At 33.9% G+C, this 24,864-nt stretch overlaps 1 protein-coding gene across 1 annotated transcript in view; it reads left to right on the forward strand.

Moving 5' to 3' along the window:
* The first annotated feature begins 625 nt into the window (after positions 1-625).
* LOC145241550 (uncharacterized) overlaps positions 626-24,864 on the forward strand; it is a 96,199-nt gene continuing 71,960 nt past the window's right edge. Inside the window, exon 1 of the mRNA XM_080104617.1 lies at positions 626-762. The gene's annotated coding sequence lies outside the window, so the exon portion shown is untranslated. The remainder of the gene's footprint in view (positions 763-24,864) is intronic.

Here is a 24,864-nt window from a genome sequence, read left to right on the forward strand (position 1 = left end):
GTGTCGTTTGTCGTTGACATCGTTGTTTGTGTCATTTACTGCGAGAGAGAGAGAGAGAGAGAGAGAGAGAGAGAGAGAGAGAGAGAGAGAGAGAGAGAGAGTGTATATATATATATATATATATATATATACATAAATTAGAGAAAGAGAGAGAGACAGAGAGTGTATATTTATATATATATATATATATTGAAAAATAGATATAGATAGATACAGTGTGAGAGAGATAAAAATAGATAGATAGATAATGATACAGAGCGTGTAAGAGAGCAAGATTATATATATATATATATATATATATATATATATATATATATATATATATATATATAAATTAGAGATTTAGATATATATAAATAAATTAGAGATTTAAGTATATATAGATAAATTAGATGGATAGATAGATACACACACACAGAGAGAGAGAGAGAGAGAGAGAGAGAGAGAGAGAGAGAGAGAGAGAGAGAGAGAGAGTGTTATTTCTAGTTCTCCCAGTGCAATGTGCAATAGGACACTTAGCAAAAATAATAAAAAAGAGAATCAAACTGGGCACAATCAGCAGTACAGTGAGAAATAAAGAAATAAAGAGAGAGAGAGAGAGAGAGAGAGAGAGAGAGAGAGAGAGAGAGAGGGAAAGAAAAGAATTGAAAGGGAAACACACACACACATTTTATAATGAAAATGACAAAATTGTGGATCCCTAAAAAACCAGCTTGAAGAAATATATACAGGAAACAAAACTGTGATATACATAAGAAAAAGGTAAGTAACTTCACCAAGTTATACTACTACTACTACTACTACTACTACTACTACTACCCATAAAAAAACACAAATGAGCAAAGACGGTAGACCTCGACTGAAATGTTACGGTGAGTACTGGGATCCCACGAATGTTTATTGTCACTCAGTTTCCAGTGAAAGAGGATGCTGTTCATTTGTTTTTTCACATCATCATCATCATCATCATCATCATCATCATCATCATCATCATCATCATCATCTATGTTCCTCCCAAAAAGACCATTATTAGACACAAAGGTCCTTTTATTTTAAAAAATGGTAGCTCTAGGCTGGGGAAAAAATGAAAATTACCTCAGTGTAGAAAGAATTCTCGTTCGCTGGCCAAGGCCAGAACAGGTATTACACTTGGAATTATTTATTCAAAAATATATATAAAGATTACATCTTGTACAAATTAGGTACAAGGCCATCAAAATTGTGGGATAAGTGGAGGATCATTTGTTGTAATCTTGTCTAGAATTATTACAGCCACCAGAATACCACATTTACGGTAGGGGACATGTATCCAAAATATATCCGCCGATAGTACACTTCGATCTCAGCTCCAAAACGAGAATTGTCATGATTATGATGGTGATGATGATGATGATGACGATGATGATAAGCATTTAAACATTTAAATCGTCACGTGTTTTACATGTCTACGTATATCATATACGAGACGTACCCGTGTCCCGTTGGGTCACAGCAACCATTATTTCGTTTGATCAACTGATATATGAGTAGTTAAATCTTTCTTGCATAATTACTGTACCTCTACAACGCCACCATTCGCCCATGCATGGCGTATTGTTGCCATATCTGGGCTGGTGAATCGACTACTATATCCCTTCACTAGTATTTGGGTGGCAATGAGCCTCTCCAACATCCCAGCCCTCTTTGAACTCAGCCAGCGGAGGTCTGGCTAGTGCTTTCTCTCCTAGGTCTTTCCATCCTCCTAGACCATCATTATTCGGTGTGGTGCCCGTTAATGCACTCATAAAAAGGGAGTGTGGTGGTATCTTACAATTATACAGTTTAAGTTTTCATGATTCCATGCAATGTTCCTTATGTTTTGCATCTGTAGCCGTTTCTCCCAAGTATCCTTCACCTTTCAACTATCTTTGCAAATTAATTTGCGTTATCGCAACAGTCATCAGCCATTGATTTCTCATTGGATACGGTCCAAAAAAGTATTTTCAATCTAATAGGTCCCACTTTGTTAACTAAGCTCCAACTCCTGTCCCATCGCCACACTGTTGCATGTCTGTGCCTGTTTTGCAAATATTGTAATGGCATGTGCGCTGATGAACTCGTTGCACTTGTGTCCCCTTGACGTACATATAGCCGACAAATACGCTTAGCAACAAAATCTCACCTCTTTACTGTCGGGGTCTCTAAATGCCAGAAAGCTTTCTACTCTAATAGTTCCTTCCTTCAAACAGCTAGATTTCGGAATTCCCTTCCTGCCACCTGTTTCCCTGACTTTACTGATATGCAGAAGTTTAAATGTAACGTAAACCAACATTTTGTCAATCTTTCCTAAGCATGGCCCCAAATAGGAAGCGATATGCCTTGTTAGGAGTGAACGTGAGTAAAAAAATAAACAAAAATAAGTCCCACCACCACCACCACCACCACCACCACCACCACCACCACCACCACCACCACCATCATCATCATCATCATCATCATCATCATCATCATCATCATCATCATCATCATCATTCAGAGTATTCAGATTTTTCACGCAGCGCATCATCAAGGATTTTTTTCTGTCAACAAACTGTGGTATTCCCTAGAGTCTAAGTGACAACAACACCCCTCAGATTTCGGGTACTCTCCACCTCCTTTGCAAACCTTTGCAAATGCATTTGCGTTATCGCAACAGTCGTCTGCCATTGATTTCGCATTGGCAACGGCCATTGGCCTTCAATGGAATTTGGGCGACAATAAACCTCATCAAGATCCCAGTCCTCTTCCCACTCATCCAGTGGAGGTCTGGTTCGTGCTTTCTCTCCTCTGTCTTTCCATCCACCTTGATCCTTCACAACTATTTCGTGTGGTATCAGTTGATGTCGACACTACATACACCTCACTTCTTCTTTGGTCCAGCCTATAAGCAGTTTCTTTTTCTGTGTCTTTTTGTATCAGTGTGGTTCTTCATCTATTCTGGCACATCTACTTCGTGGATACATCTTTTCAGGTTTTGAATTAGTTTTCATTTCGTGTTCTGAATTTTTTTTTGAATCAGTATTCATGTATTCCGTTGTGCCTGGTACTCTTCAGTTTGCCATTTTTCTTCGGGTTCTCTTGAAGGTTTTCTTGTTGACTAAATTCTCTATTCTTTTTTCGATTTGCTGCAACTCTTCTTTCATGTTTTCCAGCCTTTCGTTGTTTCTATTTGTGATTTTGCCGCTCTTCTCGTATCTTGCTCCTGTAGAGTTTTGTTTCTCTCAGGTTCGGCTTTTCTGTTTTTGTTTTCCTTTCGTTTTCATTTTGATAGAATTGGCTTTCATTGATTTTATTTTGCTTGTACAGTTCCGATTTGTACATGTATTGCATTGATCTTCCTTCTTTTGCTATTATTTCCAGCTTTAGTTCTTCATGTTTCTTGTTTAACCTCTTACCATGAGTCACATTTCCACGTTTCCGTCTCTTTATGTTCGTTTTTATCTTCTTTATCGCTTTGACGTTCTTTTTAAGTTTACTTTTTCTACTTTAAATTTCATATTATTATTTACTATTTATTATTACTAGGAGTAATCACACAAGCCATCATCAAAGATTTTTCTTACAGAACAAGTGTGGAATTCTCCCCAGATTTCCAGTAGGCTCCACCTCTCTCGATAACCGTTGGAGATAGATTTGCATTATCATAACAACCGCTTACCATTGATTTCACGTTGGCAGCGACCATTGGTCATTACTGGAATTTGGGTGGCACAAAGCTTCCCTATGGTTCAAGTCTCTTTACACTCATCCAGCGTATCTAGTGCTTTCTCTCCTCTGTCTTTCCAGACTCCTCGCTTATTTAGAGTGGCGTGAAACCGACAAAAAAAAAAAAAAATCGTGGAAAGGCAGGTGGTTAATTTACAAATATACAGTTCCAGTTTCATGATACCACATGTGTTTTGTGTTTTACATTTGTAGCATTTTTTGCATGTCCAGTTTGTACTTGTAGGTCATGTGTATTAGTTTCCGCATTCAAGGATTTTCCTTGGTATTTCAGCAGTTTTCATCACTTGTTATCCATTTTATATTATCAGCCTCCCTCTGATTCCAATCTCGCCCATTCTCTTTTCAAGATTTTTTTTTATTGTTCCTAGCGCTCGTATTATTATTATTATTATTATTATTATTATTATTATTATTATTATTATTATTATTATTTACTCGCTAGGAGTAGTCACACAAACTATCATCAAATATTGGTCTTTGAGAACAACCTATAACGTTCCCTGGAGTCTGAGTGACAAAGAAAAAAGTCTCCCCGAATTTCCTGTACTTTCCACCTCTGCAAAATAATTTACATTATCGAAACAGGCACTTACCATTGATTTCTCGTTAATGGCGACCATTGGTTTTTACTCGGATTTGGGTGGCAAGAAGCCTCCCCAACGCCCCTGTCCTCACTGCACTCAAACAGTAGAAGTCTGGCTTGTGCTTTCTCTCCTTGGTTTTTCCATCCTCCTGTACCCTCATTATTCGGTGTGGTGCCCGTTAATGCACTCATAAACAAGGGGTGTAGTAGTATCTTACAATTATACAGTTTCAGTTTTCATGATTTCATGCGATGTTCCTTTGTGTCCTGCATTTGTAGTCGTTTACGTGTCCAGTTTGTGTGTAGTGTTAGTCTTCAGATTCAAGGGATTTCCTTAATATTTCTGCAGTTTTCAATATTAAGATTTATTGCATCTTTTCAGCCATCCCTCTGATTCCAATCTCTTACATTCTTTTTCAATTCTTTTAGGTATCGTCCCTAGTGCTCCTACTATTAGTGGTGTTTACTTTCTTCATTTCCCAGATCCCTTTAAGCTCTCTGGTCAGTTCCATGTATTTGCTCTGCTTTTCATTCTTCTTGATCTTCATTCTGTGGTCTGTTGGACCGGCAAAATCTACAATCTGGCAAGACTTTTCCTTCTTGTAAACTATTATGACATACGGTCTTCTTGCTTGGATGAGTATATCCGTTTATATGCCCATGTCCCATAGGATCTTGGGACTTTCATTTTCCTGTATTGCTGCCCTTTTGTGCTTGTATCATTTGTCTGTGTGTTAAGGATGCAATTGTTTGCATATTTACCAATGCACTGCCTTCTTCACTTGGTCGTGTCTATTTTTATATTATTTTTGTCTCGTTTGCTGCATTCACTTATTATGTGGTTTATTGTTTTGTCTCTTTGTCCGCAGAACCTGCATTTACTGTTTTCTTGTCTCTTGTCGATCCTTACTTTGATGTGTTTGGTTCTAATTGCGTTATCTTGTGTAGTTGTTATTAGTGATTCAGTTTCCCTGTTTAGTTTTCTTTGTCCATCTAGCTGTTTCTCTTCCCATTTTTCTTTCCTTGTCTTATTCCTCGTCTCTTTTTCTATCTTATTTGTTTCTTTCGTGTCTTTTGCTGCAATAATTATTCTTTCGGTGTTTTGCATTATATATTTTTCTAATTCTTTTTTTTTTGTTTTATTTACACAGTCTTCTATACAGAAATATCATCATCATCATCATCATCATCATCATCATCATCATCAACAACAACAACTCACTAGGAGTTCTCACACAGGTCATAATCAATTAGTGCTCCCTGGTATTAATCGGTGTTCCCTGGAGTCCGATTGACAACAATTCTCTTCAGATTTCGAGTATCCTCCACGTCTTTTGTTAACCATTGCAAATCATTTTGGCGTTATCACAACAGCAGCTTACTATTGATTTCTTATAGCTATTACCATTCTTAAATTAAGTTTGGGTTGCAACAAGCCTCCATAGGGTCCCACTACTATCTACTAGTGTTGGTATGATTAATCAGAATCGGAGCCGGGAATCGAAAAAATCGAAATTTTTTTTTTTGGGGGGGGGGAGGGGGTAATGGAATCGGCAAAGATTTCCGATGTCAAAACCGTTTCTTTTAATTGTTTTTTTTTTCACTTCTGCTAGTAATAATAAAACAATAAATATTTATTGATCATAAACTACCAGTAAGACTTGACCCTTTCCCCCAACCCAAGTGTATTTTTAGATTTGATAAAATATCTGCTCATTTAACATGTGTATTTTTATGGTAATCGTGAAAAAATAACACTTTTATAGTTAAATATTTAGAGATTTATAAAGAATCAGAATCGGAATCAGTAGTTGTATCGGAATCGGGAATTTAGTACGGAATCGGTAATTGTATCGGAATCGGAAAGAATATTGGAATCGTCTTATCAATACTGTCTACAACTTTCCAGTAGAGGCTAGTGCTCTCCCTTTCAATCTTCTTTGGCCTTCTAAAATTATTTCTGAGGAGGGTGTCATTGTATTGTGTATGTGTGTTTTGAGGATGGAGGAAGTTTCAGATATTTCTGTTCCCTCGGGTCCATGTAGAATTTATTGATGACGTCATTGAAGAAAACGTCTAAGAAATAAAAGTTAGTTAAAGAAGATAAAGCGTTTCTTCTTCGTTGTAGCGAAATTCGAAAATTGAAATATTGAATTTTAAGAAAAACTAATGGCATCTACTGAATTATCATGTCACAGTAATAAACATATCCAAAAATTACGAAAAAACAATAGGATAGAAAATGAATTATTAAGGGAAAATAGATTTTGAAGAAATTAGCAATTTTAGCTTACATAATAACTAAAGAACGCTTATATTAACAGGGGATGTAATTCATTATTGACAACTCCAAATCTTAGGCCAATAGGTTCATTCTGAATTATTATTATTTTTATATAAAATTTCCAAATGAAAAAAAAAAACAAAATGGAAAAAAACGCAAACTATGACTAATATATTATGTTCATTTTGTTATTTGTTACCTATTTTGATTTTAATAAATTATGAGTTATTTCCCTTGAGTATACGTCACATGTCACACATGACAAAACAAACATGGCCGAAATAATTTTTTCGTTGAATCATGGAAATACGTTTCATGTAATATACCAGAAAGATTTAACTAATTGTACCATGACAATTAGGTAGATAACATTGTCTGTTATTGAAATTGACTGAAAAGTAAGCAGTTATCATTGTTCTTTAATGAAAACTCAATTCGGGCGTCGGATTTTGCTACAATAACGAAGAAGTACCGAAAATAAAGGAAAGGGTATGTACACTACATTAGATAGACCAATAGTAAACTAGAAAGAAAGATAAACTGTTTAGCTTTCGAATGAAATCGGTATTCATGTTGGATAAAGGACCCTGCTATCGTCGGAATTTTCTGAGCAATTTACGTAAAACATTGAAAAGAACCTAAATACCGAAATATCGCAGCAACCAACGTCATTTAAGACAACATTTCTTTGCATGTATATATATATATATATATATATATATATATATATATATATATATATATATAATCCTTCAGACCTTTCAAAGGGCGAATGAACTCTTTTTCGGGGTCAACGGCCAGCTAACACCGTGTATATTTGTGTGTATGTATATATATGTTGGGGTGGAGAGGGCTCCCGTAAGCCGTGGTGAAGACAACCTTTCTAGGAGAAGCAAATCTCTGATGTAAAAAACCATAAAGCGGGAGATCAGTACCCGCATTAAGCTAGTCTGCAGTTTAATTTGTTGCTGGCTATCTTGCTCTTGCTTGTTGCTGGATCTCAACATTTTGAACAGAGAGAGAGAGAGAGAGAGAGAGAGAGAGAGAGAGAGAGAGAGAGAGAGAGATTTAGCTGTCGTACAAAGCTAAGACTCTGTAGCATCACCTTTGTATAGATACTCCCGCAGGCATTTGGGCTCATGGACTTTAAGTGTCCGAGGGAGTTGCAATCATCATATATATATATATATATATATATATATATATATATATATATATATATATATATATATACTAGCATTTCAGCCCGGCGGTGCCCGAGTGTTTGGCGGTGTATATTGAGCAAATAAAAATAAAAAAAGCGGTCAATTTTTTTTATTTGACCTCTATTATGACCCCTCAAAATTTATGGTTTTGGGCTCAAATCCAGTTATTAAGTTAGATCCATGTACAAGGAACCCATATCTAAAATTTTAAGTGTTTAGACCCAAAATTGTCGGAGGAGTTTGGTAGAGTTTTCAAAGGTCAAATCAGTGAACTTTGACCCCTTAACAGCCAAATTTCTGGTCGAAAACCAATCACAAAGATTTTCCCAAATCTCTATACCCTGTACATCAAATTTCGAGTCTGTAGACTAAAAATTGACTGAGTTATTGCATAGGGAAATGTACACACACACAGAGACACAGACACGTTCACTTTTATAGATATACTAGCATTTCAGCCCGCGTTGCCCGGGTGTTTGGATGTGTATATTAAGAAGGCAGGCTCGAACCCGTACTACGAAGGAGGAAAAGAACGGGGAAAAACCTGACGTCTTTGCCATTACGACCACCGCCAAACTGGAAGTGACTTATGTTTAAATTAAGGCTAGACAATCGAAAGTAGAGGATGACTTTCAAAAATATCGGCGAAAAAAGCGACCCCCCTGTAGAAAAATGCCCAGATGAAGATTTTAATGTTTTTAGCCAATTTTTCGATGATTGCTGTCTGAAAGGTCGAATTTCAAAACGATACTGATCTTGGTAAAATTCGTCGCCTCTATCGAAAGTTTTAGGCAGACATGCAAAGATACATACATACATTTATATATTGGTAATTAAAATTTTTCGACCCAAACCGATTAAAAAGCGTGCCTTATCTCTGAATACCCTTTATGTAAAATTTCCAATGTTTAGACCAGAAATTGTCTGAGTAATTTGCTAGAGACCGCAGAGGTCAATTTTTTTTTTAACTTTGACCCCTATTATGACCCCTTAACATTTATTGTTTTGGGCTCAAATCCAGTTAAGTTAGACCCATGTCCAAGGAACTTATATCTCAAATTTCAAGTGTTTAGACCCAAATTGTCGGAGGAGTTTGGTAGAGTTCTCAAAGGTCAAATCGTTGAACTTTGACCCCTTTACAGCCAAATTTCTGACCGAAAACCGATCACAAAGATTTTCCCAAATCTCAGTACCCTGTATATCAAATTTCGTGTCTGTAGACTAAACATTAACAGAGTTATTTCGTAGGGAAATGTACACAGACAGACGACACACAGACACGTTCACTTATATATATATATATAAATAAAATTTTGTATCTCATTTCTATATATTAAGTTCAATATAATAATCGATAGAGATTGTCTCTATAAAAATGAATACGCATGTAATGTAATTTAGAAATCTATTTTTGCATAAGATCGTCGGCTATGGTATTGCTGGGAATGTCCTCTCAATTATAAAATCCTTTCTCTCTGATTGTCTTATAAGAGTAGTCGTTGATGGGCAGAAATCAGAAACTCACTGTATTAACGCTGGTGTTCCTCAGAATTCCATCCTGGGTGCAACCCTGTTCCCGATCTTCATAAATAATCTCTTAAATCACATTCTTAGGTCATTCGTAGACATTTATGCAGACGACACGGCAATCTATAGCGACACTTCAAAGGCCAGCAATGACAAACATCTCTCTGATTCTCTCTCTTCTGATCTTGAGAACGTGGTGCAATGGGGGAAAAAGTGGTTGGTTAATTTTGATGCATCAAAAACCAAGCTTCTCTCATTTCATCATAATCGCTCTCATCCCCACCACGTCCCAATTGCAATGTTGACTCTAGTCTTGGGAAAACCCCGTGTCTTGACAAACTTTAGGGACTGACCTTCACTCATGATCTGAAATGGAACACATACATCAAATCGGTTGGCAAGCTCGCTGGAAAGATGGTTGGATCACTCTACTGCTCCAGTAAATATCTCACTGCCGATATAATCCTGTAGAAGAGTTAGCTGCACCCACATCTGGGCAGGAGTATCTCAGCACACCCTATCCCGCCTTGATAGAGTTCAAAACCAACTTCGAAACCTAGAAGATGATGCCCTTTTTAATTCTCTGCAACCTCTTTCCCATAGAGGAGACGTTGCGAACCTGTCTCTGCTCTATCATTATTTTCATGGCAAGTGCTCGACTGAACTCCAATCTATGGCCCCCTTCCCAAACTTTCACAAAAACACTCGACTAGCTAAAACTAATATAAATGTTTTTCCCCCACTCTCTATCTGTGCCTAACTGTAAACGCAGATTCCATAAACAAAGCTTCTTTCCCCAAAACTACCCGCCTTTGGAGCACTGTTTCGCTGGCATGCTTCCCAGCTAAATACAAAATGGTGGCATTCAAATCTAATGTAAACAAGTTCCTGTTAAGTCGTTCTCATAAATAATAAAATTCCACCCAATTTACATCATTAACGATTACTTCACTACCACTTTACACTCATTAACCCTTACCATCGAGTGGCCTTCGAGCCTTGATAAGCGGTGACCCCAAAGTACATAAAAAGAGAATCACTCTTTTTCTAAATGCTCTCAGAGACATTTAGAAATATTAGAGAGTTGTTGGATCATCATAAAGTGAAATAGATGTGTAAAATACATGGATAGCTAAGCGAAAATTTTCTAAATATAACTCAATCCCAGAAATAATGTATATTGTAGAATGTATTATGTACTGTTAAACTATATAGGAAAAAAAACTTTGCTATTGCGCGAACTTCGTGTTTGTTTAACAAACAATTCCAATATGTCTGCCTCCTTTCAGTTTCGCGGCATTCTTCTTTCGGCTTGCCGTCCCTTTTTCTCCAACTCGGTCTAAACATTTATTTCGTAGGATGTCAAAATGTATCGTTTTCTCATTAAATTGTTAATTGAACCAAATTATGATAAAACAAACATTTGTTGAAACAATCTTGTTTACGTGCCTATATGATAATTGGGTGTAAATAGCTTTCAAGACTTTTAATCTTTTTAATTAAATGAGGATTTAATACAATTTTAATGGCATTAAATTATCAATGGCATTTTATTCAATGTTAGCAGGACTACCAGGCGTTTCCCGGAGCCATATAAATTAAATAGAAGTGAAAATATGTGTGTAACATCTTTATATTAAAATTTCTAGCTCCCCTTCTCTCTCTCTAGCCATGTCTGTATCTTTCTCTCTTTCCCCCTTCCCCTCTTTCTCAGTAACTTTCTCTTAATCTTTCGCCTAACTCATCCTTTCCTCTTTTTACCCTTAGCAAACAGTGGTAGTTTGTATGAACTATTATTTCAGGCTGGGTGTCACTGTTCTGCCCTAAGGTGAGGTCAAAACCTCAACAAAACAGACATTACCATAAAAAAAGTACACTAAAGACGTAGAACGCAAGATCTAGGACACAAGACCTAGGACACTAATGACCGGGACACTTATGCCCGGGACACTCATCCCCGGGACATTAATGATTTAAATCCTTGTTTTACTGTGTCGAAAAAGTGTTAATTAGGATACTGGAGCTACCCCTTTTAAATGTAATACTGTATTGTCATATTTATTACTTCTGGGCAATGCTGATTAGAACAAAGCAATGCTATTCTCCATTCCGAGTAATTCCGCTTTCACAATTATATGAAAAGAAATTATGTTAATAACGAAAATAGTCCAAAGAGATAACATAAAATTGGGATTTTCTAGGAATTTCTATACCTTAAATGACATTTTATTCAATATAATACATTGTGGCTCTGGTAGAAGCCATTTTGGATGACGATAACCTCTTTAGGTATAGAGAAGAATCACATCAACATTTAATATAAAATGGGTAAAAAAAACTCTATTTTAGCGAAAGAAAGAAAGTTATATATATATATATATATATATATATATATATATATATATATATATATATATATATATATATATATATATATATATATATACAGGGTGTCCGTAAAGTTACTATGCAGTCTTATTGTTTTATTGTATTATATTTGTATTAATAGTTAATATTTTTTTTTTTACAGGTTTATTTAATCAAGCATGCCACGCAAGCTAAATATTTTAATAAAATATCTTACTGTACTGTTAATATATTACAGGGTGTCTGTATAGTAACTTGTAAGACTGTATAGTAACTTTACGGACACCCTGAATTTATATATATATATATATATATATATATATATATATATATATATATATATATATATATATATATATGTATAGATAGATTGATAGATAGATAGATAGATAATTATATATTTCTAAATTATGAATGTATCGGACCATCTATATGGACGAGTATCGCTAAGGCGATGTGACTTTTTGTTGTTTGGTGTTTACATATATTCTTAGCACTGATTAATGCCTTGCTTGTATAAGAATAATAAAACAACATGCAGAGAACTATATATAAAAATACCATTATAGGCTGAATCAATTGTACGCTTATATAGTAAATAAACTGAACCTGTTTTGGGATGAGCATAAAATGAGTATATGCTCCCAGTGAAGTAGTATATGATAAACAGTATTTAAAGTTCTATCGAGCTATTTAAATACACTTTGTGTCATGAATATTTATATTCGAATATAAAATTGGAGAATTTTATTTCAATATATATATATATATATATATATATATATATATATATATATATATATATATATATATATATATATATATATATATATATGCGTTTTATTTTTTATTACCGTATGTTTCTGTTAAGTTACATTATTGTTTCTGCTACCCGGCCGATTTTTGTCCGTCTGTAGCTTCCTCAGACTTTTACAGAAATGTTCGTTATATATATATATATATATATATATATATATATATATATATATATATATATATATATATATTTGTTTGCCGTTGTTTGGGAAAGAATTCTAAGTAAGTGCTCGATTACAAAGAAAAACATTTTTTTCGATATAAGAGCTTAATATTCATTTAGTTAAATGTAGAGAATGTCAGAAAAACATTGGTACCGTCGGTTTCAGGCCTAACATAAGGGCGACCAGTTAATGGTAAATCGTAAATAATGTTAGGCTCTCGTCAGCCATGTTGTTTCTGTATGTTGTTTACCATTAACTGGGCGCCCTTATGTAAGGCTTGAAACCGACGGTACCAATGTTTTTCTGACCTTATATATATATATATATATATATATATATATATATATATATATATATATATATATATATATACTTGCATGCATCCATAACAAAATGAAAATACGAAGAGAATAGAAGAGTCACCAGTTAGCAAGTGCTAATTAAAAACTTGGACAGAGATTTGTGAATGAAAAATTGTTAAAACGAAATTTTATAAAGAAACATTTTTATTTATGTTCAGTCATTTATGGTAAAGAATGTTGGGTTTGTAATCAAAAAGAATAGTGTAGGTCAATATGTTAAATATATATATATATATATATATATATATATATATATATATATACATATATATATATATATATATATATATATATATATATATATATATATATATGTCATTTCAAATCATTTGAAACTATAGCAGCAAGTTTTAATATCTCCTCCATCAAGGCCAAAGTTTTTGGAGAAATATTAGATATTTTGTAATTCATATGCAAATCTAGGAAAACAAATGACTATGATTGAAACATTTTATGGCTGTTGAAAGTACCAAATATAGGCTCTGGAGGATAGATTATGTCCTTAATGTGTGACCTTAACTGCAAATGTATCATAGCCCACTGCACAATTACGGTTATTATCTTTCCAACGATCCTTCATTTGTAATATTCTGATTTGGAGCTCATAAAATTGCCAAAAAAGTAAGAAAAGGAACACGTATATCAAATCCATTGCCAAGGTCGCTAGAAAAATAGTGGGATCCTTCTACCGCTCTAGTAGATATCTCACCACTGATGCAATTCTCTACCTATGTGGCCAGGTACGGCCAACGATGGAGTACTGTTACCACATCCGGGTAGGAGCTGCTAGAAGTAGCTTATCCTGACTTGACATGTTAAAAATAAACTTCATAGTTTAGTGGAGGATGCCCTTTTCTTTTCCCTGCAACGTCTTTCCTACAGAAGAGACGTTGCGAGCATGTCTCTGCTTTATCATTATTTTCATGGCAAGTGCTCAGCTGAGCTCCAATCTATGCCCCCCCTTCTGCCAAACTTTCACGAAAAACACTTGTTTAGACAAAACCACTATCAATATTGCAGCAATATGAACTGGAACAAATACATAAAGGACATTGCAAAGGGTTTCCTCCATCGAGCTAGAAGACTACTCACGCCTGAGAGTATCCCTTATCTTCACAAGGCCACCATTCACCCATGCATGGAGTATTGTTACCACATCTGGGCTGGTGCATCTACCACTAGTCTCTCCCTCGTAGATAGTCCAAAAAAGAATTGTCAATCTAATCGGTCCCACTTTATCAACTAAGCTCCAACCCCTGTCCCATCGCCGCAATGTTGCATCACTGTGCCCGTTTTACAAATATTTTAATGGAATGTGTTCTGATGAACTCGGTTCACTTGTACCCCCTCGACGTATATATCCCCGACAAACCCGTTTAGCAATAATATCTCACCCCTTCACTGTTGTTGTCCTTTAATGCCAGAAAGTTTCTTCCCTCGAACAACTAGACTTTGGAATTCCCTTCCTACTGCTTGCTTCCCTGGCTATACTGACATGCAGAAGTTTAAATGTAATATAAACAAATATCTTGTTAATGTTTCATAGATATGGCCCCAAATAGTAGCCCCTTACGTCCAAGTGGCGATATGCTTTGTAACGGGTGAACATGAGTAAAAAAAAATTCCCCCACGCTTTATCTGTGCCTAAACCTAAATGTAGATTTTTTTTTTTTACAAGGAGGTCACCACTTATCAAGGCCCGGAAGCCACTCAGGGATAAGGGATATTGCATGTACAGTACGTTGTACGTTAGTGTTGAGATTTCATAAAGCGTCTACTTAAGGGGGCAGCCCATCAGGAACTTGTTTTCGTTGGACTTGAAGACATCCAAGTTGTAGTCAGGTGGGAAACAGGCATGAACAAAGCTTCTTTCTTAGAACTACACGCCTGTGGGACTCTGTTCCAATTGCCTGCTTTCCAGATGACTACAATCTGATTGTTTTCAAATCCAGCATAAACAAGTTCTTGATGAACCGTCCCCTTAAGTAATCCAATTTACAAAATTTCCACTACTTATGTTTACTACGCTATAATCACATTGACTAATGTATACCCATTAACTCTTATCTTTGAGTGGCTCCGGGCCTTGATAAGTGGTGATTCCTGTGTAAAAAAAAGAAGCAAATGAATGAAACGAAGTAAACTTAGCCATGCAAATCTAAAAACCAAATATACCGTCTCTTCTGCTCTCTCTCTCTCTCTCTGTCTCTCTGTCTCTCTCTCTCTCATATATATATATATATATATATATATATATATATATATATATATATATATATATATTTTAAAGCAATCAGTAAAGATTACATTTAGAAGACAAAAGATTGTGTAAACTTCAAGTAAATATAAATGTCAATATAACAATCCCAACCAAATTTCAATATCTTATTTGAGTATCCTGCCGAACAATAAACGTATGTAAAATATAATTTTACTGTCTTAAACTTGTATTCTTATATATATTGTGTAAACAAATCGAGCTTAGGAATTTGGATGATGTCAAGACATCGTTAATTCACTACCCGCACAACAGCAGCCGTATATCGTAATGGTTAGAAGCTTTGACTGTCGTTTGGGCGGCCGAGTTTCGATCCTGGCTTGAGTTGGTTGCCTGTCTAGCCGCACCGATGAGCTTTGATACAGCGAAACAGTACTGTATGTGGATGACTATACATATATATATATATTTAAATCTATCTATCTATCTATCTATATATATATATATATATATATATATATATTTCCACAGTCAATCAACATCGCAGCTCACACGAGCCACGAAAGCCAACAAAGCAGAAAATGTTAGCCCCAGGATTTCATATAACATTGCGCTAACCGTAGTATTTTTTTTATCACAATTGAATTAACATATAATATTAATATGAATATTTATACATATTTAAATGTAAATACTCATCTCTCTCTCTCTCTCTCTCTCTCTCTCTATATATATATATATATATATATATATATATACATATACATATATACATATATATATATATATATATATATATATATATATATATAAACAAACACAATAATTATTCTTTGTACATACAGACAATAGAAACTAGTGTTTGTATGCTTACGCAATCATCAGAGTAGGAGGTGACAATTCATGCAAATGAAGGATTCAAACCCAACCACAAAGCCACCTTTTTGCTCCATTTTCTAAGCGTTTACCTCAGGACAACCAAACTGTTGCCGTGGGAATGAAGGGAATTAAGAACTATTATACACTGAAATCGGGCGAATACATTCGACAAACTAGAGTGTTCGAACGAGCAGAATCATGGACATTGCATAAATGCTAGTTGATTGCCTTTTAGTATCATTCGCAGACAATGCCCATCTTTAAGTATTAATAAAGGAGCTTGGTAATTATAATTCAATAATAATTATTCTTTATACCTACAGACACTAGTGTTTCATGCTTACGCAATTATCAGTGTAGGGGTGAAGATTTTTGCCGTTCATGAGATTCAAATCCAGTCACGAAACCACCTTTTGTTCCATTAGCTGATCGTTTTACCTAAGGGCTACCAAACAATTGTCAGATCCAGCCACAAAGTCGGCTTTTGCTTGATGTGCTAATCCTTTATCCCAGGGCCAGCAAAACAATCACCAAAAATCTAAAAGAACAAGTCAGAAATATTTGGTAAACCTTTTTTGAATAAATCATGTTTTAATGTGCTTTATTCGCCTTCAAATTTATTGGAGTCTAGGAATTCTTGGTATGAGCATATATTAAAATAACTGGATTCGCTTAAGCGCAAAATAGCCTAAAATCAAGTGTTATCTGTTATGCGTTGGGAATAATGGAAACCAGTTTACCACATAGTAGACGACTGAGGCGTGACAATTGTTCACGAACGTCGCAAAGAAACACAAGAAACACTTCAGAAAAGCTAAAGAAGAAAACTAACGTGTCCGTATGTAAGATGGGATTACATTTTCAAGATTATCACTATGTAGCAATTCTCTCGAACTACCATATATATATATATATATATATATATATATATATATATATATATATATATATATATATATATATATATATATATATATATATATATATAAAGATTTAACGGTTAAAAGACCAGGCGAGTGTGAAATTGTTTTAATACATATTGCTATTTATTAAAAATAAAATTGTAACTTTTATATTAACACATTTATTTGTTATTTTATATTTATATATTTCAATTTCATGTCTAATGTTAATAAATAGCAATATTTGTTACAAACAATTTCACACTCGTCTGGTTTTTCTAACCGTTAAGTCTTAATTTATTATCGAGTGTTTCAAACAATGAATTCCTTTATATACATACTATTTTATATATATATATATATATATATATATATATATATATATATATATATATATATATATAAATATATATAATATGTTTTTATACCTATAAACACTAGTGTTTTATGCTTACGTAATTATCAGTGGAGGAAGTGATGATTACTGCTGGTCGGGAGATTCAAACACAATCAACAAAACAAAACTTAGCTTTGCGCGCCAGTGTTTTTTCCTCTCGACCACAAGGAATTTACCTTTGAATGGAAGTGAATTTAGATACTTATGAAACAGTGTAAGCTGACATGTAATAATCAACAACCATGAGAGTATTCTACAAACAGGAATTTTAGAAGAATGCATGATGCTTAAAACCAAATCCAGTCTTTATATATATATATATATATATATATATATATATATATATATATATATATATATATATATATATATGTTTAGAGGTACAGAATTTATATATAGTTTTAAAAATAATAGGCGGAAGTTTCTCGAGAGCTCTTTCGGCTATCATCTCGTCAGGAGAAAATCGATAGCAAACAAAATAATATTGTGTCGAAAAATAAAGAGTTCTAATGGGTAACTTATTAAATGTGCCAAAAGTACGGGGACACTAAATAAATTTATTAACGTTTAAAAACGATTAAAATATTGGCACAACGAGGGAGAGAAAAAAAAAAAAAAAGCGGGAGAAAAGATTCAAAGTTCCCCAAAGAGAAACAATGCGTTTGATGTTTGTTTTTGCAGGCACAAAGAAGGTTGACGCACCGCAATAGAGACAGACTCCAAAATCTTTAAATAGTTTCTGGAGTCCGCTCTATATAGCACCTCAACCAATCTATTTTATATCTATCGGCACATCACAGGTTGTCAACCAAATGCTGGCCAATAACAGAGTCCAAGGCTGCAAAAGGAGGGAGACCACCAGACCCCATCCTCCCTTGTCTGATCTTCGATGGAACATGCTGGTTTATACGAGTCAAAAGGTGCAAGGATGTTCGCCCAACATAACCAGCATCGCACTGGCATCTAAACTGATATACAATGTTACTATTTTGGATGTAAGGCAAACTATCCTTGCGAAAAGACGGAAAAGCAGGTCTCGTAGTATATACCAAACGCAAGGACACAGAATTAAATCAGTCGTAAATACTTCTGCGAATCTGTTTGGAAAGTCTATTAATCCCCTCCCCAATCCACGGTAATTTCAAATAAACCGGGCATTTCAAGGGTCCAAACTTTTTAGGGGATTTCCCTAATCTTATCGAGTTCGGCATCTAATATATATATATATATATATATATATATATATATATATATATATATATATAATTTTATATGAACCGTATTTATTTTTAAATGTGATAAATAAATAAATAAAAAGATTGAAAGGTTTTGAACCTCGACGAACAGTGCTATATAGAGCTTTAGAGAACGATTACGAGGAAAAAGCACATAGGAAGTTTTGAATGATAAATACTGGCCATCTATCGCTGAACATCTTATAAACAACTGTTTCTGGTCCCTCTGATTTTAGTGTCAACTTACTCTCCGTCCACAGTGAGTTGCACGCTCGCTATTATCTGAAGATATTATCTAGAAACCATTTACTGTGTAGCAAAGAGAAAGTCTTCCCGAGCTTTATATGGTTTCGATTTGATTCCCTTCTCCCCCTCTTCTTTTGCTTTAATATCAATAGAATAATTAATTTTTCTTTTAATTGTAATACTAACCTTGATTGCGTTCAATTTCAATTTTAAAAATTTAAAAACTTATGCTAATTTGGTTTTACAAAAAATCAAACGAAAACAAACATTAATGTATATATATATATATATATATATATATATATATATATATATATATATATATATATTTTGTGTACAGAAAGTTGTTAGTTGAGACAGGTCATTGGTACCGTCGGTTTCAAGCCCGATAATAAGGCCCGTTTAAGGTATCCTTATCGAGCTCTCTTCAGCCAATATTCGTCTATCTTATAATATAAGATTATATATAAGGGTTATAAGATAGACGAATATTGGCTGAAGAGAGCTCGATAAGGATACCTTAAACGGGCCTTATTATCGGGCTTGAAACCGACGGTACCAATGACCTGTCTCAACTAACAACTTTCTGTACACAAAATATAAGTACGCTCTTAAAATTTGGATTTTCCTTTTAATTGAGCACTCTGCTGGAATTCTTTTTCCAAAAAAACTAATCATATATATATATATATATAAATATATATATGCATATCTATACATATATATATATATATATATATATATGCATACATATATACATATGTATACATATCTCTATATATATACATATATACATGTATATATATACATAAATATATATATATACATATACATACATGCATATATACATGTATATATATATATATATATATATATATATATAAATATATATATGCATATCTATACATATATATATATATATGCATACATATATACATATGTATACATATCTCTATATATATACATATATACATGTATATATATACATATATATATATACATATACATATATGCATATATACATGTATATATATATATATATATCTGCTTTATCGTTATTTTCATGGAAAGTGTTCGACTGAGCTTCAATCTATGGTCCCCCCTCGCCAAACTTTCACAAGAAACATTCGACTAGCTGAAAACACTATCAATAATTCCTCCCACTCTTTATCTGTGCCTTAACCTAAACATAGATTCCATGATCAAAGCTTCTTTCTTAGAACTGCGCGCCTGTGGAATTGTCTTCCGTTTTCCTGCTTTGCAGCTGTCTATAATATGGTTGTCTTCAAGTCCAACGTGAACAAGTTTCTGATGAGCCGTTCCACTTAAGTTAACAAATTTACCGAACTTCAAATTCTATCGATTACTATATTGTCCTTTTGACTACTGTACACTCTTTAACCTTTATCCTTGAGTGGCCTATCAGCCTTGATAAGTGTTGGCGCCCATGTAATATATATATATATATATATATATATATATATATATATATACAACAGAAAAAAAAATTACTGTTGTTTAGAGTTAAAATTTGTGTGAAAAAGAAAAAAAAAAGAACTTTATTTCTTTTGTTTGCATTTAATTTTACTCTATATATATAAAAAAAAAAAATCTCGCATTGTTCTTGGCTTTTAATTTTTCCTTATAATTTTCTTCAACAATGCTTCAAGCAAACTACAACCTACTTATATATATATATATATATATATATATATATATATATATATATATATATATATATATATATATATATGCGCATAAAGTTGTGAACAGTACATAGCGCCCGAGCACAAGCCAGGCTGAACTGCTCGTATAATAATAAATACGAATCTGCATTAAAAATATCATATTTAAGCGTATTTTACGATCGGGCAATGTCGAACGCTCTGCTAGTATATATATATATATATATATATATATATATATATATATATATATATATATATATATATAACAGTGGCAATTAAAATATTAAGGAAGGTCTACACAAAAGGAGATAGGTTTCTCACGTCTTTTTTTCATGTTCTATTAAGGACTATTTGATTAAACATAAGACTTAATAAAAGTCAAATAATATTATAAAACATGCCAGCTGTACTGTTTATGGTATATTTTTTACAAGTAATTCACAACTTATCAAGGCTCGAATACCACTCGAGGATAAGAGTTAAATGAGTGTACGGTGGTCATCGGGACAACAGTGTAGTACTCGATAGTGGTTGAAATTGGGTATAGATTGATTATTTAAGGTCTTATTTACATTGTACTTGAAGAGGAGCATGTTGTAGTCATGTAACGTAGTATACACACGTTTTTTCGTGTAACAACAGGTAGACCCAACACATTGTAGATTGCATCGCAAGGAAAAGAAAGAATTCAACTAACAGTTTCGGGTTTTTGAAAATACCTTTATTCCTCATCCTCCCGCCACGTGTGACTTCTCATTAGGGCTGTGACGTTACCCACGTCTCTAACGTAATCGTGATCCTCTCGAACGTGATCATCTCTCTAAAGTGATCCTGATCGTTATCCTCTCGAACATGATTCTGATCATGGTTTACGGTCTGTGCACGCGTTCTTCTTTTTATATATTTTTCTTTTTGTCCTCAACGTAACGTCCCTTCGCACACGGTTTGGTACTTGCATACAACCGCCATACGCGAATCCGCCCTCCGTTACAGTAAGCTGGAAGGCGGGCAGTTCTAGAAATAAAGCTGTGTTCATGGAATTTGCTTTTAGATTTAGGCACAGATATTGTTGATAGTAGTTGTAGCTGGACGAATGTTTTTTGTGAAGGATTGGCAAGGGGGGTCATAGATTAGATCTCAGACGAGTACTTACAATATTTACCGAGCGTTAATGATTTACTAGCGGGACCTGTGGAAATTCCACAGTGGACTCTTTCATATGTAATATATTGATGTTGGCAATCTGTGGATGTTCAGCGAAAATAGAGACGCCCTGATATTATTGTAACTTTTTTGTTAAAACTGCAAAAGTATTTATCTAAGCTAGCAGGGACGCCCGGCGTAGCCCAGTCGTGAAGTACGCTTAAATATGATATATTAATTTATGCATATTTCGTATATATTATTATAGAGTCGATTTTTATATGTTATAACGTTGTGATTAAAAAAAAACTATCCATATAACTGGGATACATCAACTTGAATCGAAACAGAAACCAAATCTTTTGAATTCTTGGGAAAATTAATTATTACAAGAAATGGAAGGTCGTAACAATTAAACGACAGCCATTCGGAAGAAAAATGATGTAAGCGTGAGACACAAAATAATACACACGCTATCGTGTTAATATATAGATTACTTTAAAGTTTGTTTCAGAGTATTGACCGGTGCCATAAATAATAAAGCAGCATTAAACAAGTGTGCTTAACATATGCCTTTTAAAACTGATATCCTTATCACTCATCATCCAGGAACTCATTTCTTTTAAAATCAAGTTTATGTATCATTTTCAAGCAAGCTTGAACGAATAAAAACAAAGATAAAATAAAAAAAAACAATTTCATAAGTAAGCAGTAAAATAAATAAATAAATAAATAAATAAAATAAAAATCATGAAGCCTCCAAAGCGCTACTAAAAGCCATGCATTAAGAAGACATCCAAAGCACTAGTAAAACCAAGTTTCTACCCCGTTTGAAGAGAAATTGTGTTTCTATTGATTGATTTACTCATACTAATTTAGGCATGGCAAGTAAGTACGCAATAATGTTGTTACTCTGTAAAAGGACTCTAATCTACACAAGAACCCTATATTATCTTGTAATTATTTTTCTATTAATTCATTTTTCATAATCTTTTGAATTTATACTAATTTCGACATGACACATGAGTACATAATAATGTTTTCATTAAAAAATACGTTAATTTAAATATCTACTCTACACAAGCGCTCAATGGTTTTCTTATAATTATTTTCCTGCTGATTCATTTTTCATTATTTTTGGAATTTTTACTAATTACGACACGACAAGAAATGCATTGGTTTATAAAATCACTAGTCTACACAAGCGCCCGATATTTTCTTTGTAATTATTGTTCTATTAATTCATAAATACGTAATAATGTTTTCACCTGAAATGCGTTGGTTTAAAAGATTCCTAATCTACACAAGCACCTTATGGTTTGCTTGTAATTATTTTTGTAATGGTTGATTTTCCATCATATTTTGTGCAATTTATACTAATTTCGACACGACAATAAGTATGCAATAATGTTTTCACCTGGAATACATTGATTTTAAATATCCCTAATCTACATAAGCACCTTCTGGTTTTCTTGTAATTATTTTCCTACTGATTTATTTTCCATAATTTTTGGAATTCATACTAATTTCGACTTGATCCGTGAGTACATAATAATGTTTCCACCTATAATGCGTTGGTTTCAAAGATCACAAATGTACACAAGGAGGCGTCTGAAGCACTAGTAAAAGCTAGTTTATAACCCACCCCTTCCCGATTTGTTTTATTCGTATTAAAATATATCCTCAAATAATATGGCAGTCACAGATTTAGCAATAGTAGCAATAGTTGTTTTTCACTCCCTATTGGTATATGCGTCTCTCTCTTAGGTATTTTTTTCGCCTATCATGCATTTTCCCCCTTCTAATTTGACATCTTCTCATACATGTAATGTCTTAAAAAAATTTGACATCTTCTCATACATGTAATGTCTTAAAAATAAAAAAAAATCTTAAAATTTCGAAGCAGAAACTTCTATAGAACTTTCTTTCAGATGCAAAATTATTAAATTGTCTAAAAAACAAAATTGTTTGGAATAAAACAAGGAGCATATTCTTTAAAGGTTTCATTAAAAATACTCAGCGTATAACGAGAAAAATCGAGGTAAAAATTTAAAAACGTCGAAAAACAATACAAATCGAAGATCTGCCCAATTATCCGTTTGCAAGCGAAAGCGTGTATTCGTTAGGCAGTATTAGAACGGAAAACATATTGTGTCCGGCATATCAGCGCGAAGATAGTCATTTTATTTCAGTCGTTTTTTCAGAAATCAAGGGACCCTCTTCCAAATACCCGAGCAATGCCGGGCACCCATGCTAGTATATCTATAAAAGTGAATGTGTCTGTCTATCTGTCTGTCTATGTATCTGTCTGTGTGTCTGCGTGTGTACATTTCCCTACGCAATAACTCTGCCAATATTAAGTCTACCGACTCGAAATTTGATACACAGGGTATACTAAGATTTGGGAAAATCGATGTGATCGCTTTCCGGCCAGAAATTTGGCGATTAAGGGGTCAAACTTCAACGATTTGACAGTTGAGAACTCTACCAAACTCCTCCGACAATTTTGGGTGTACACACTTGAAATTTTAGATATAGGTTCCTTAGACAGGGATCTAACTTACTAACTTGATCTGTGTATGAGATACGTATATATTCGAATATTCGATTGAAGTTCTCTTTTACGTCTCAAACACTGAGTTAGTAAAGAAAGTAAGGACATTATTTCCCTCTCCGGGATTCAGCATTTAACTGTCATTGCAGGGGTGGCTAACCTTTTCATTCTATGCGCCAGTATTTTTTACAATCAATTCCGATGCGCCACACAAACATCCACTGATTTTCTGCCTTTCATAATATATGAACATATTTTGAATTTTGATTAAATTGGCGCTTACTAACACCTTCTGCATCGCTTTTGCTCATGTTCTTTCTCAATGTGAAGGTTAAATAAAATGCAAGATAAAAAGAAATCTTGTTTACTAGAAATGTAATCTCACTTTATACATTGCATGCTAACAAGCTTAACGGCCGTACGCAATGTCGCCATCACGCAAAATATCTGGCAAACGTAATAAAATGCTACAACGCTAGTTACTGGATGACAATCGCGCGAGAAAAAACCACGCACACACATATTTGTGCAGCATTTTTTCTTTTATGAA

Source organism: Euprymna scolopes, chromosome 20 (genome assembly GCF_053919585.1).
Source record: "Euprymna scolopes isolate OS-2025 chromosome 20, ASM5391958v1, whole genome shotgun sequence".
In the NCBI taxonomy this organism is placed as follows: Eukaryota; Metazoa; Mollusca; class Cephalopoda; order Sepiida; family Sepiolidae; genus Euprymna; species Euprymna scolopes.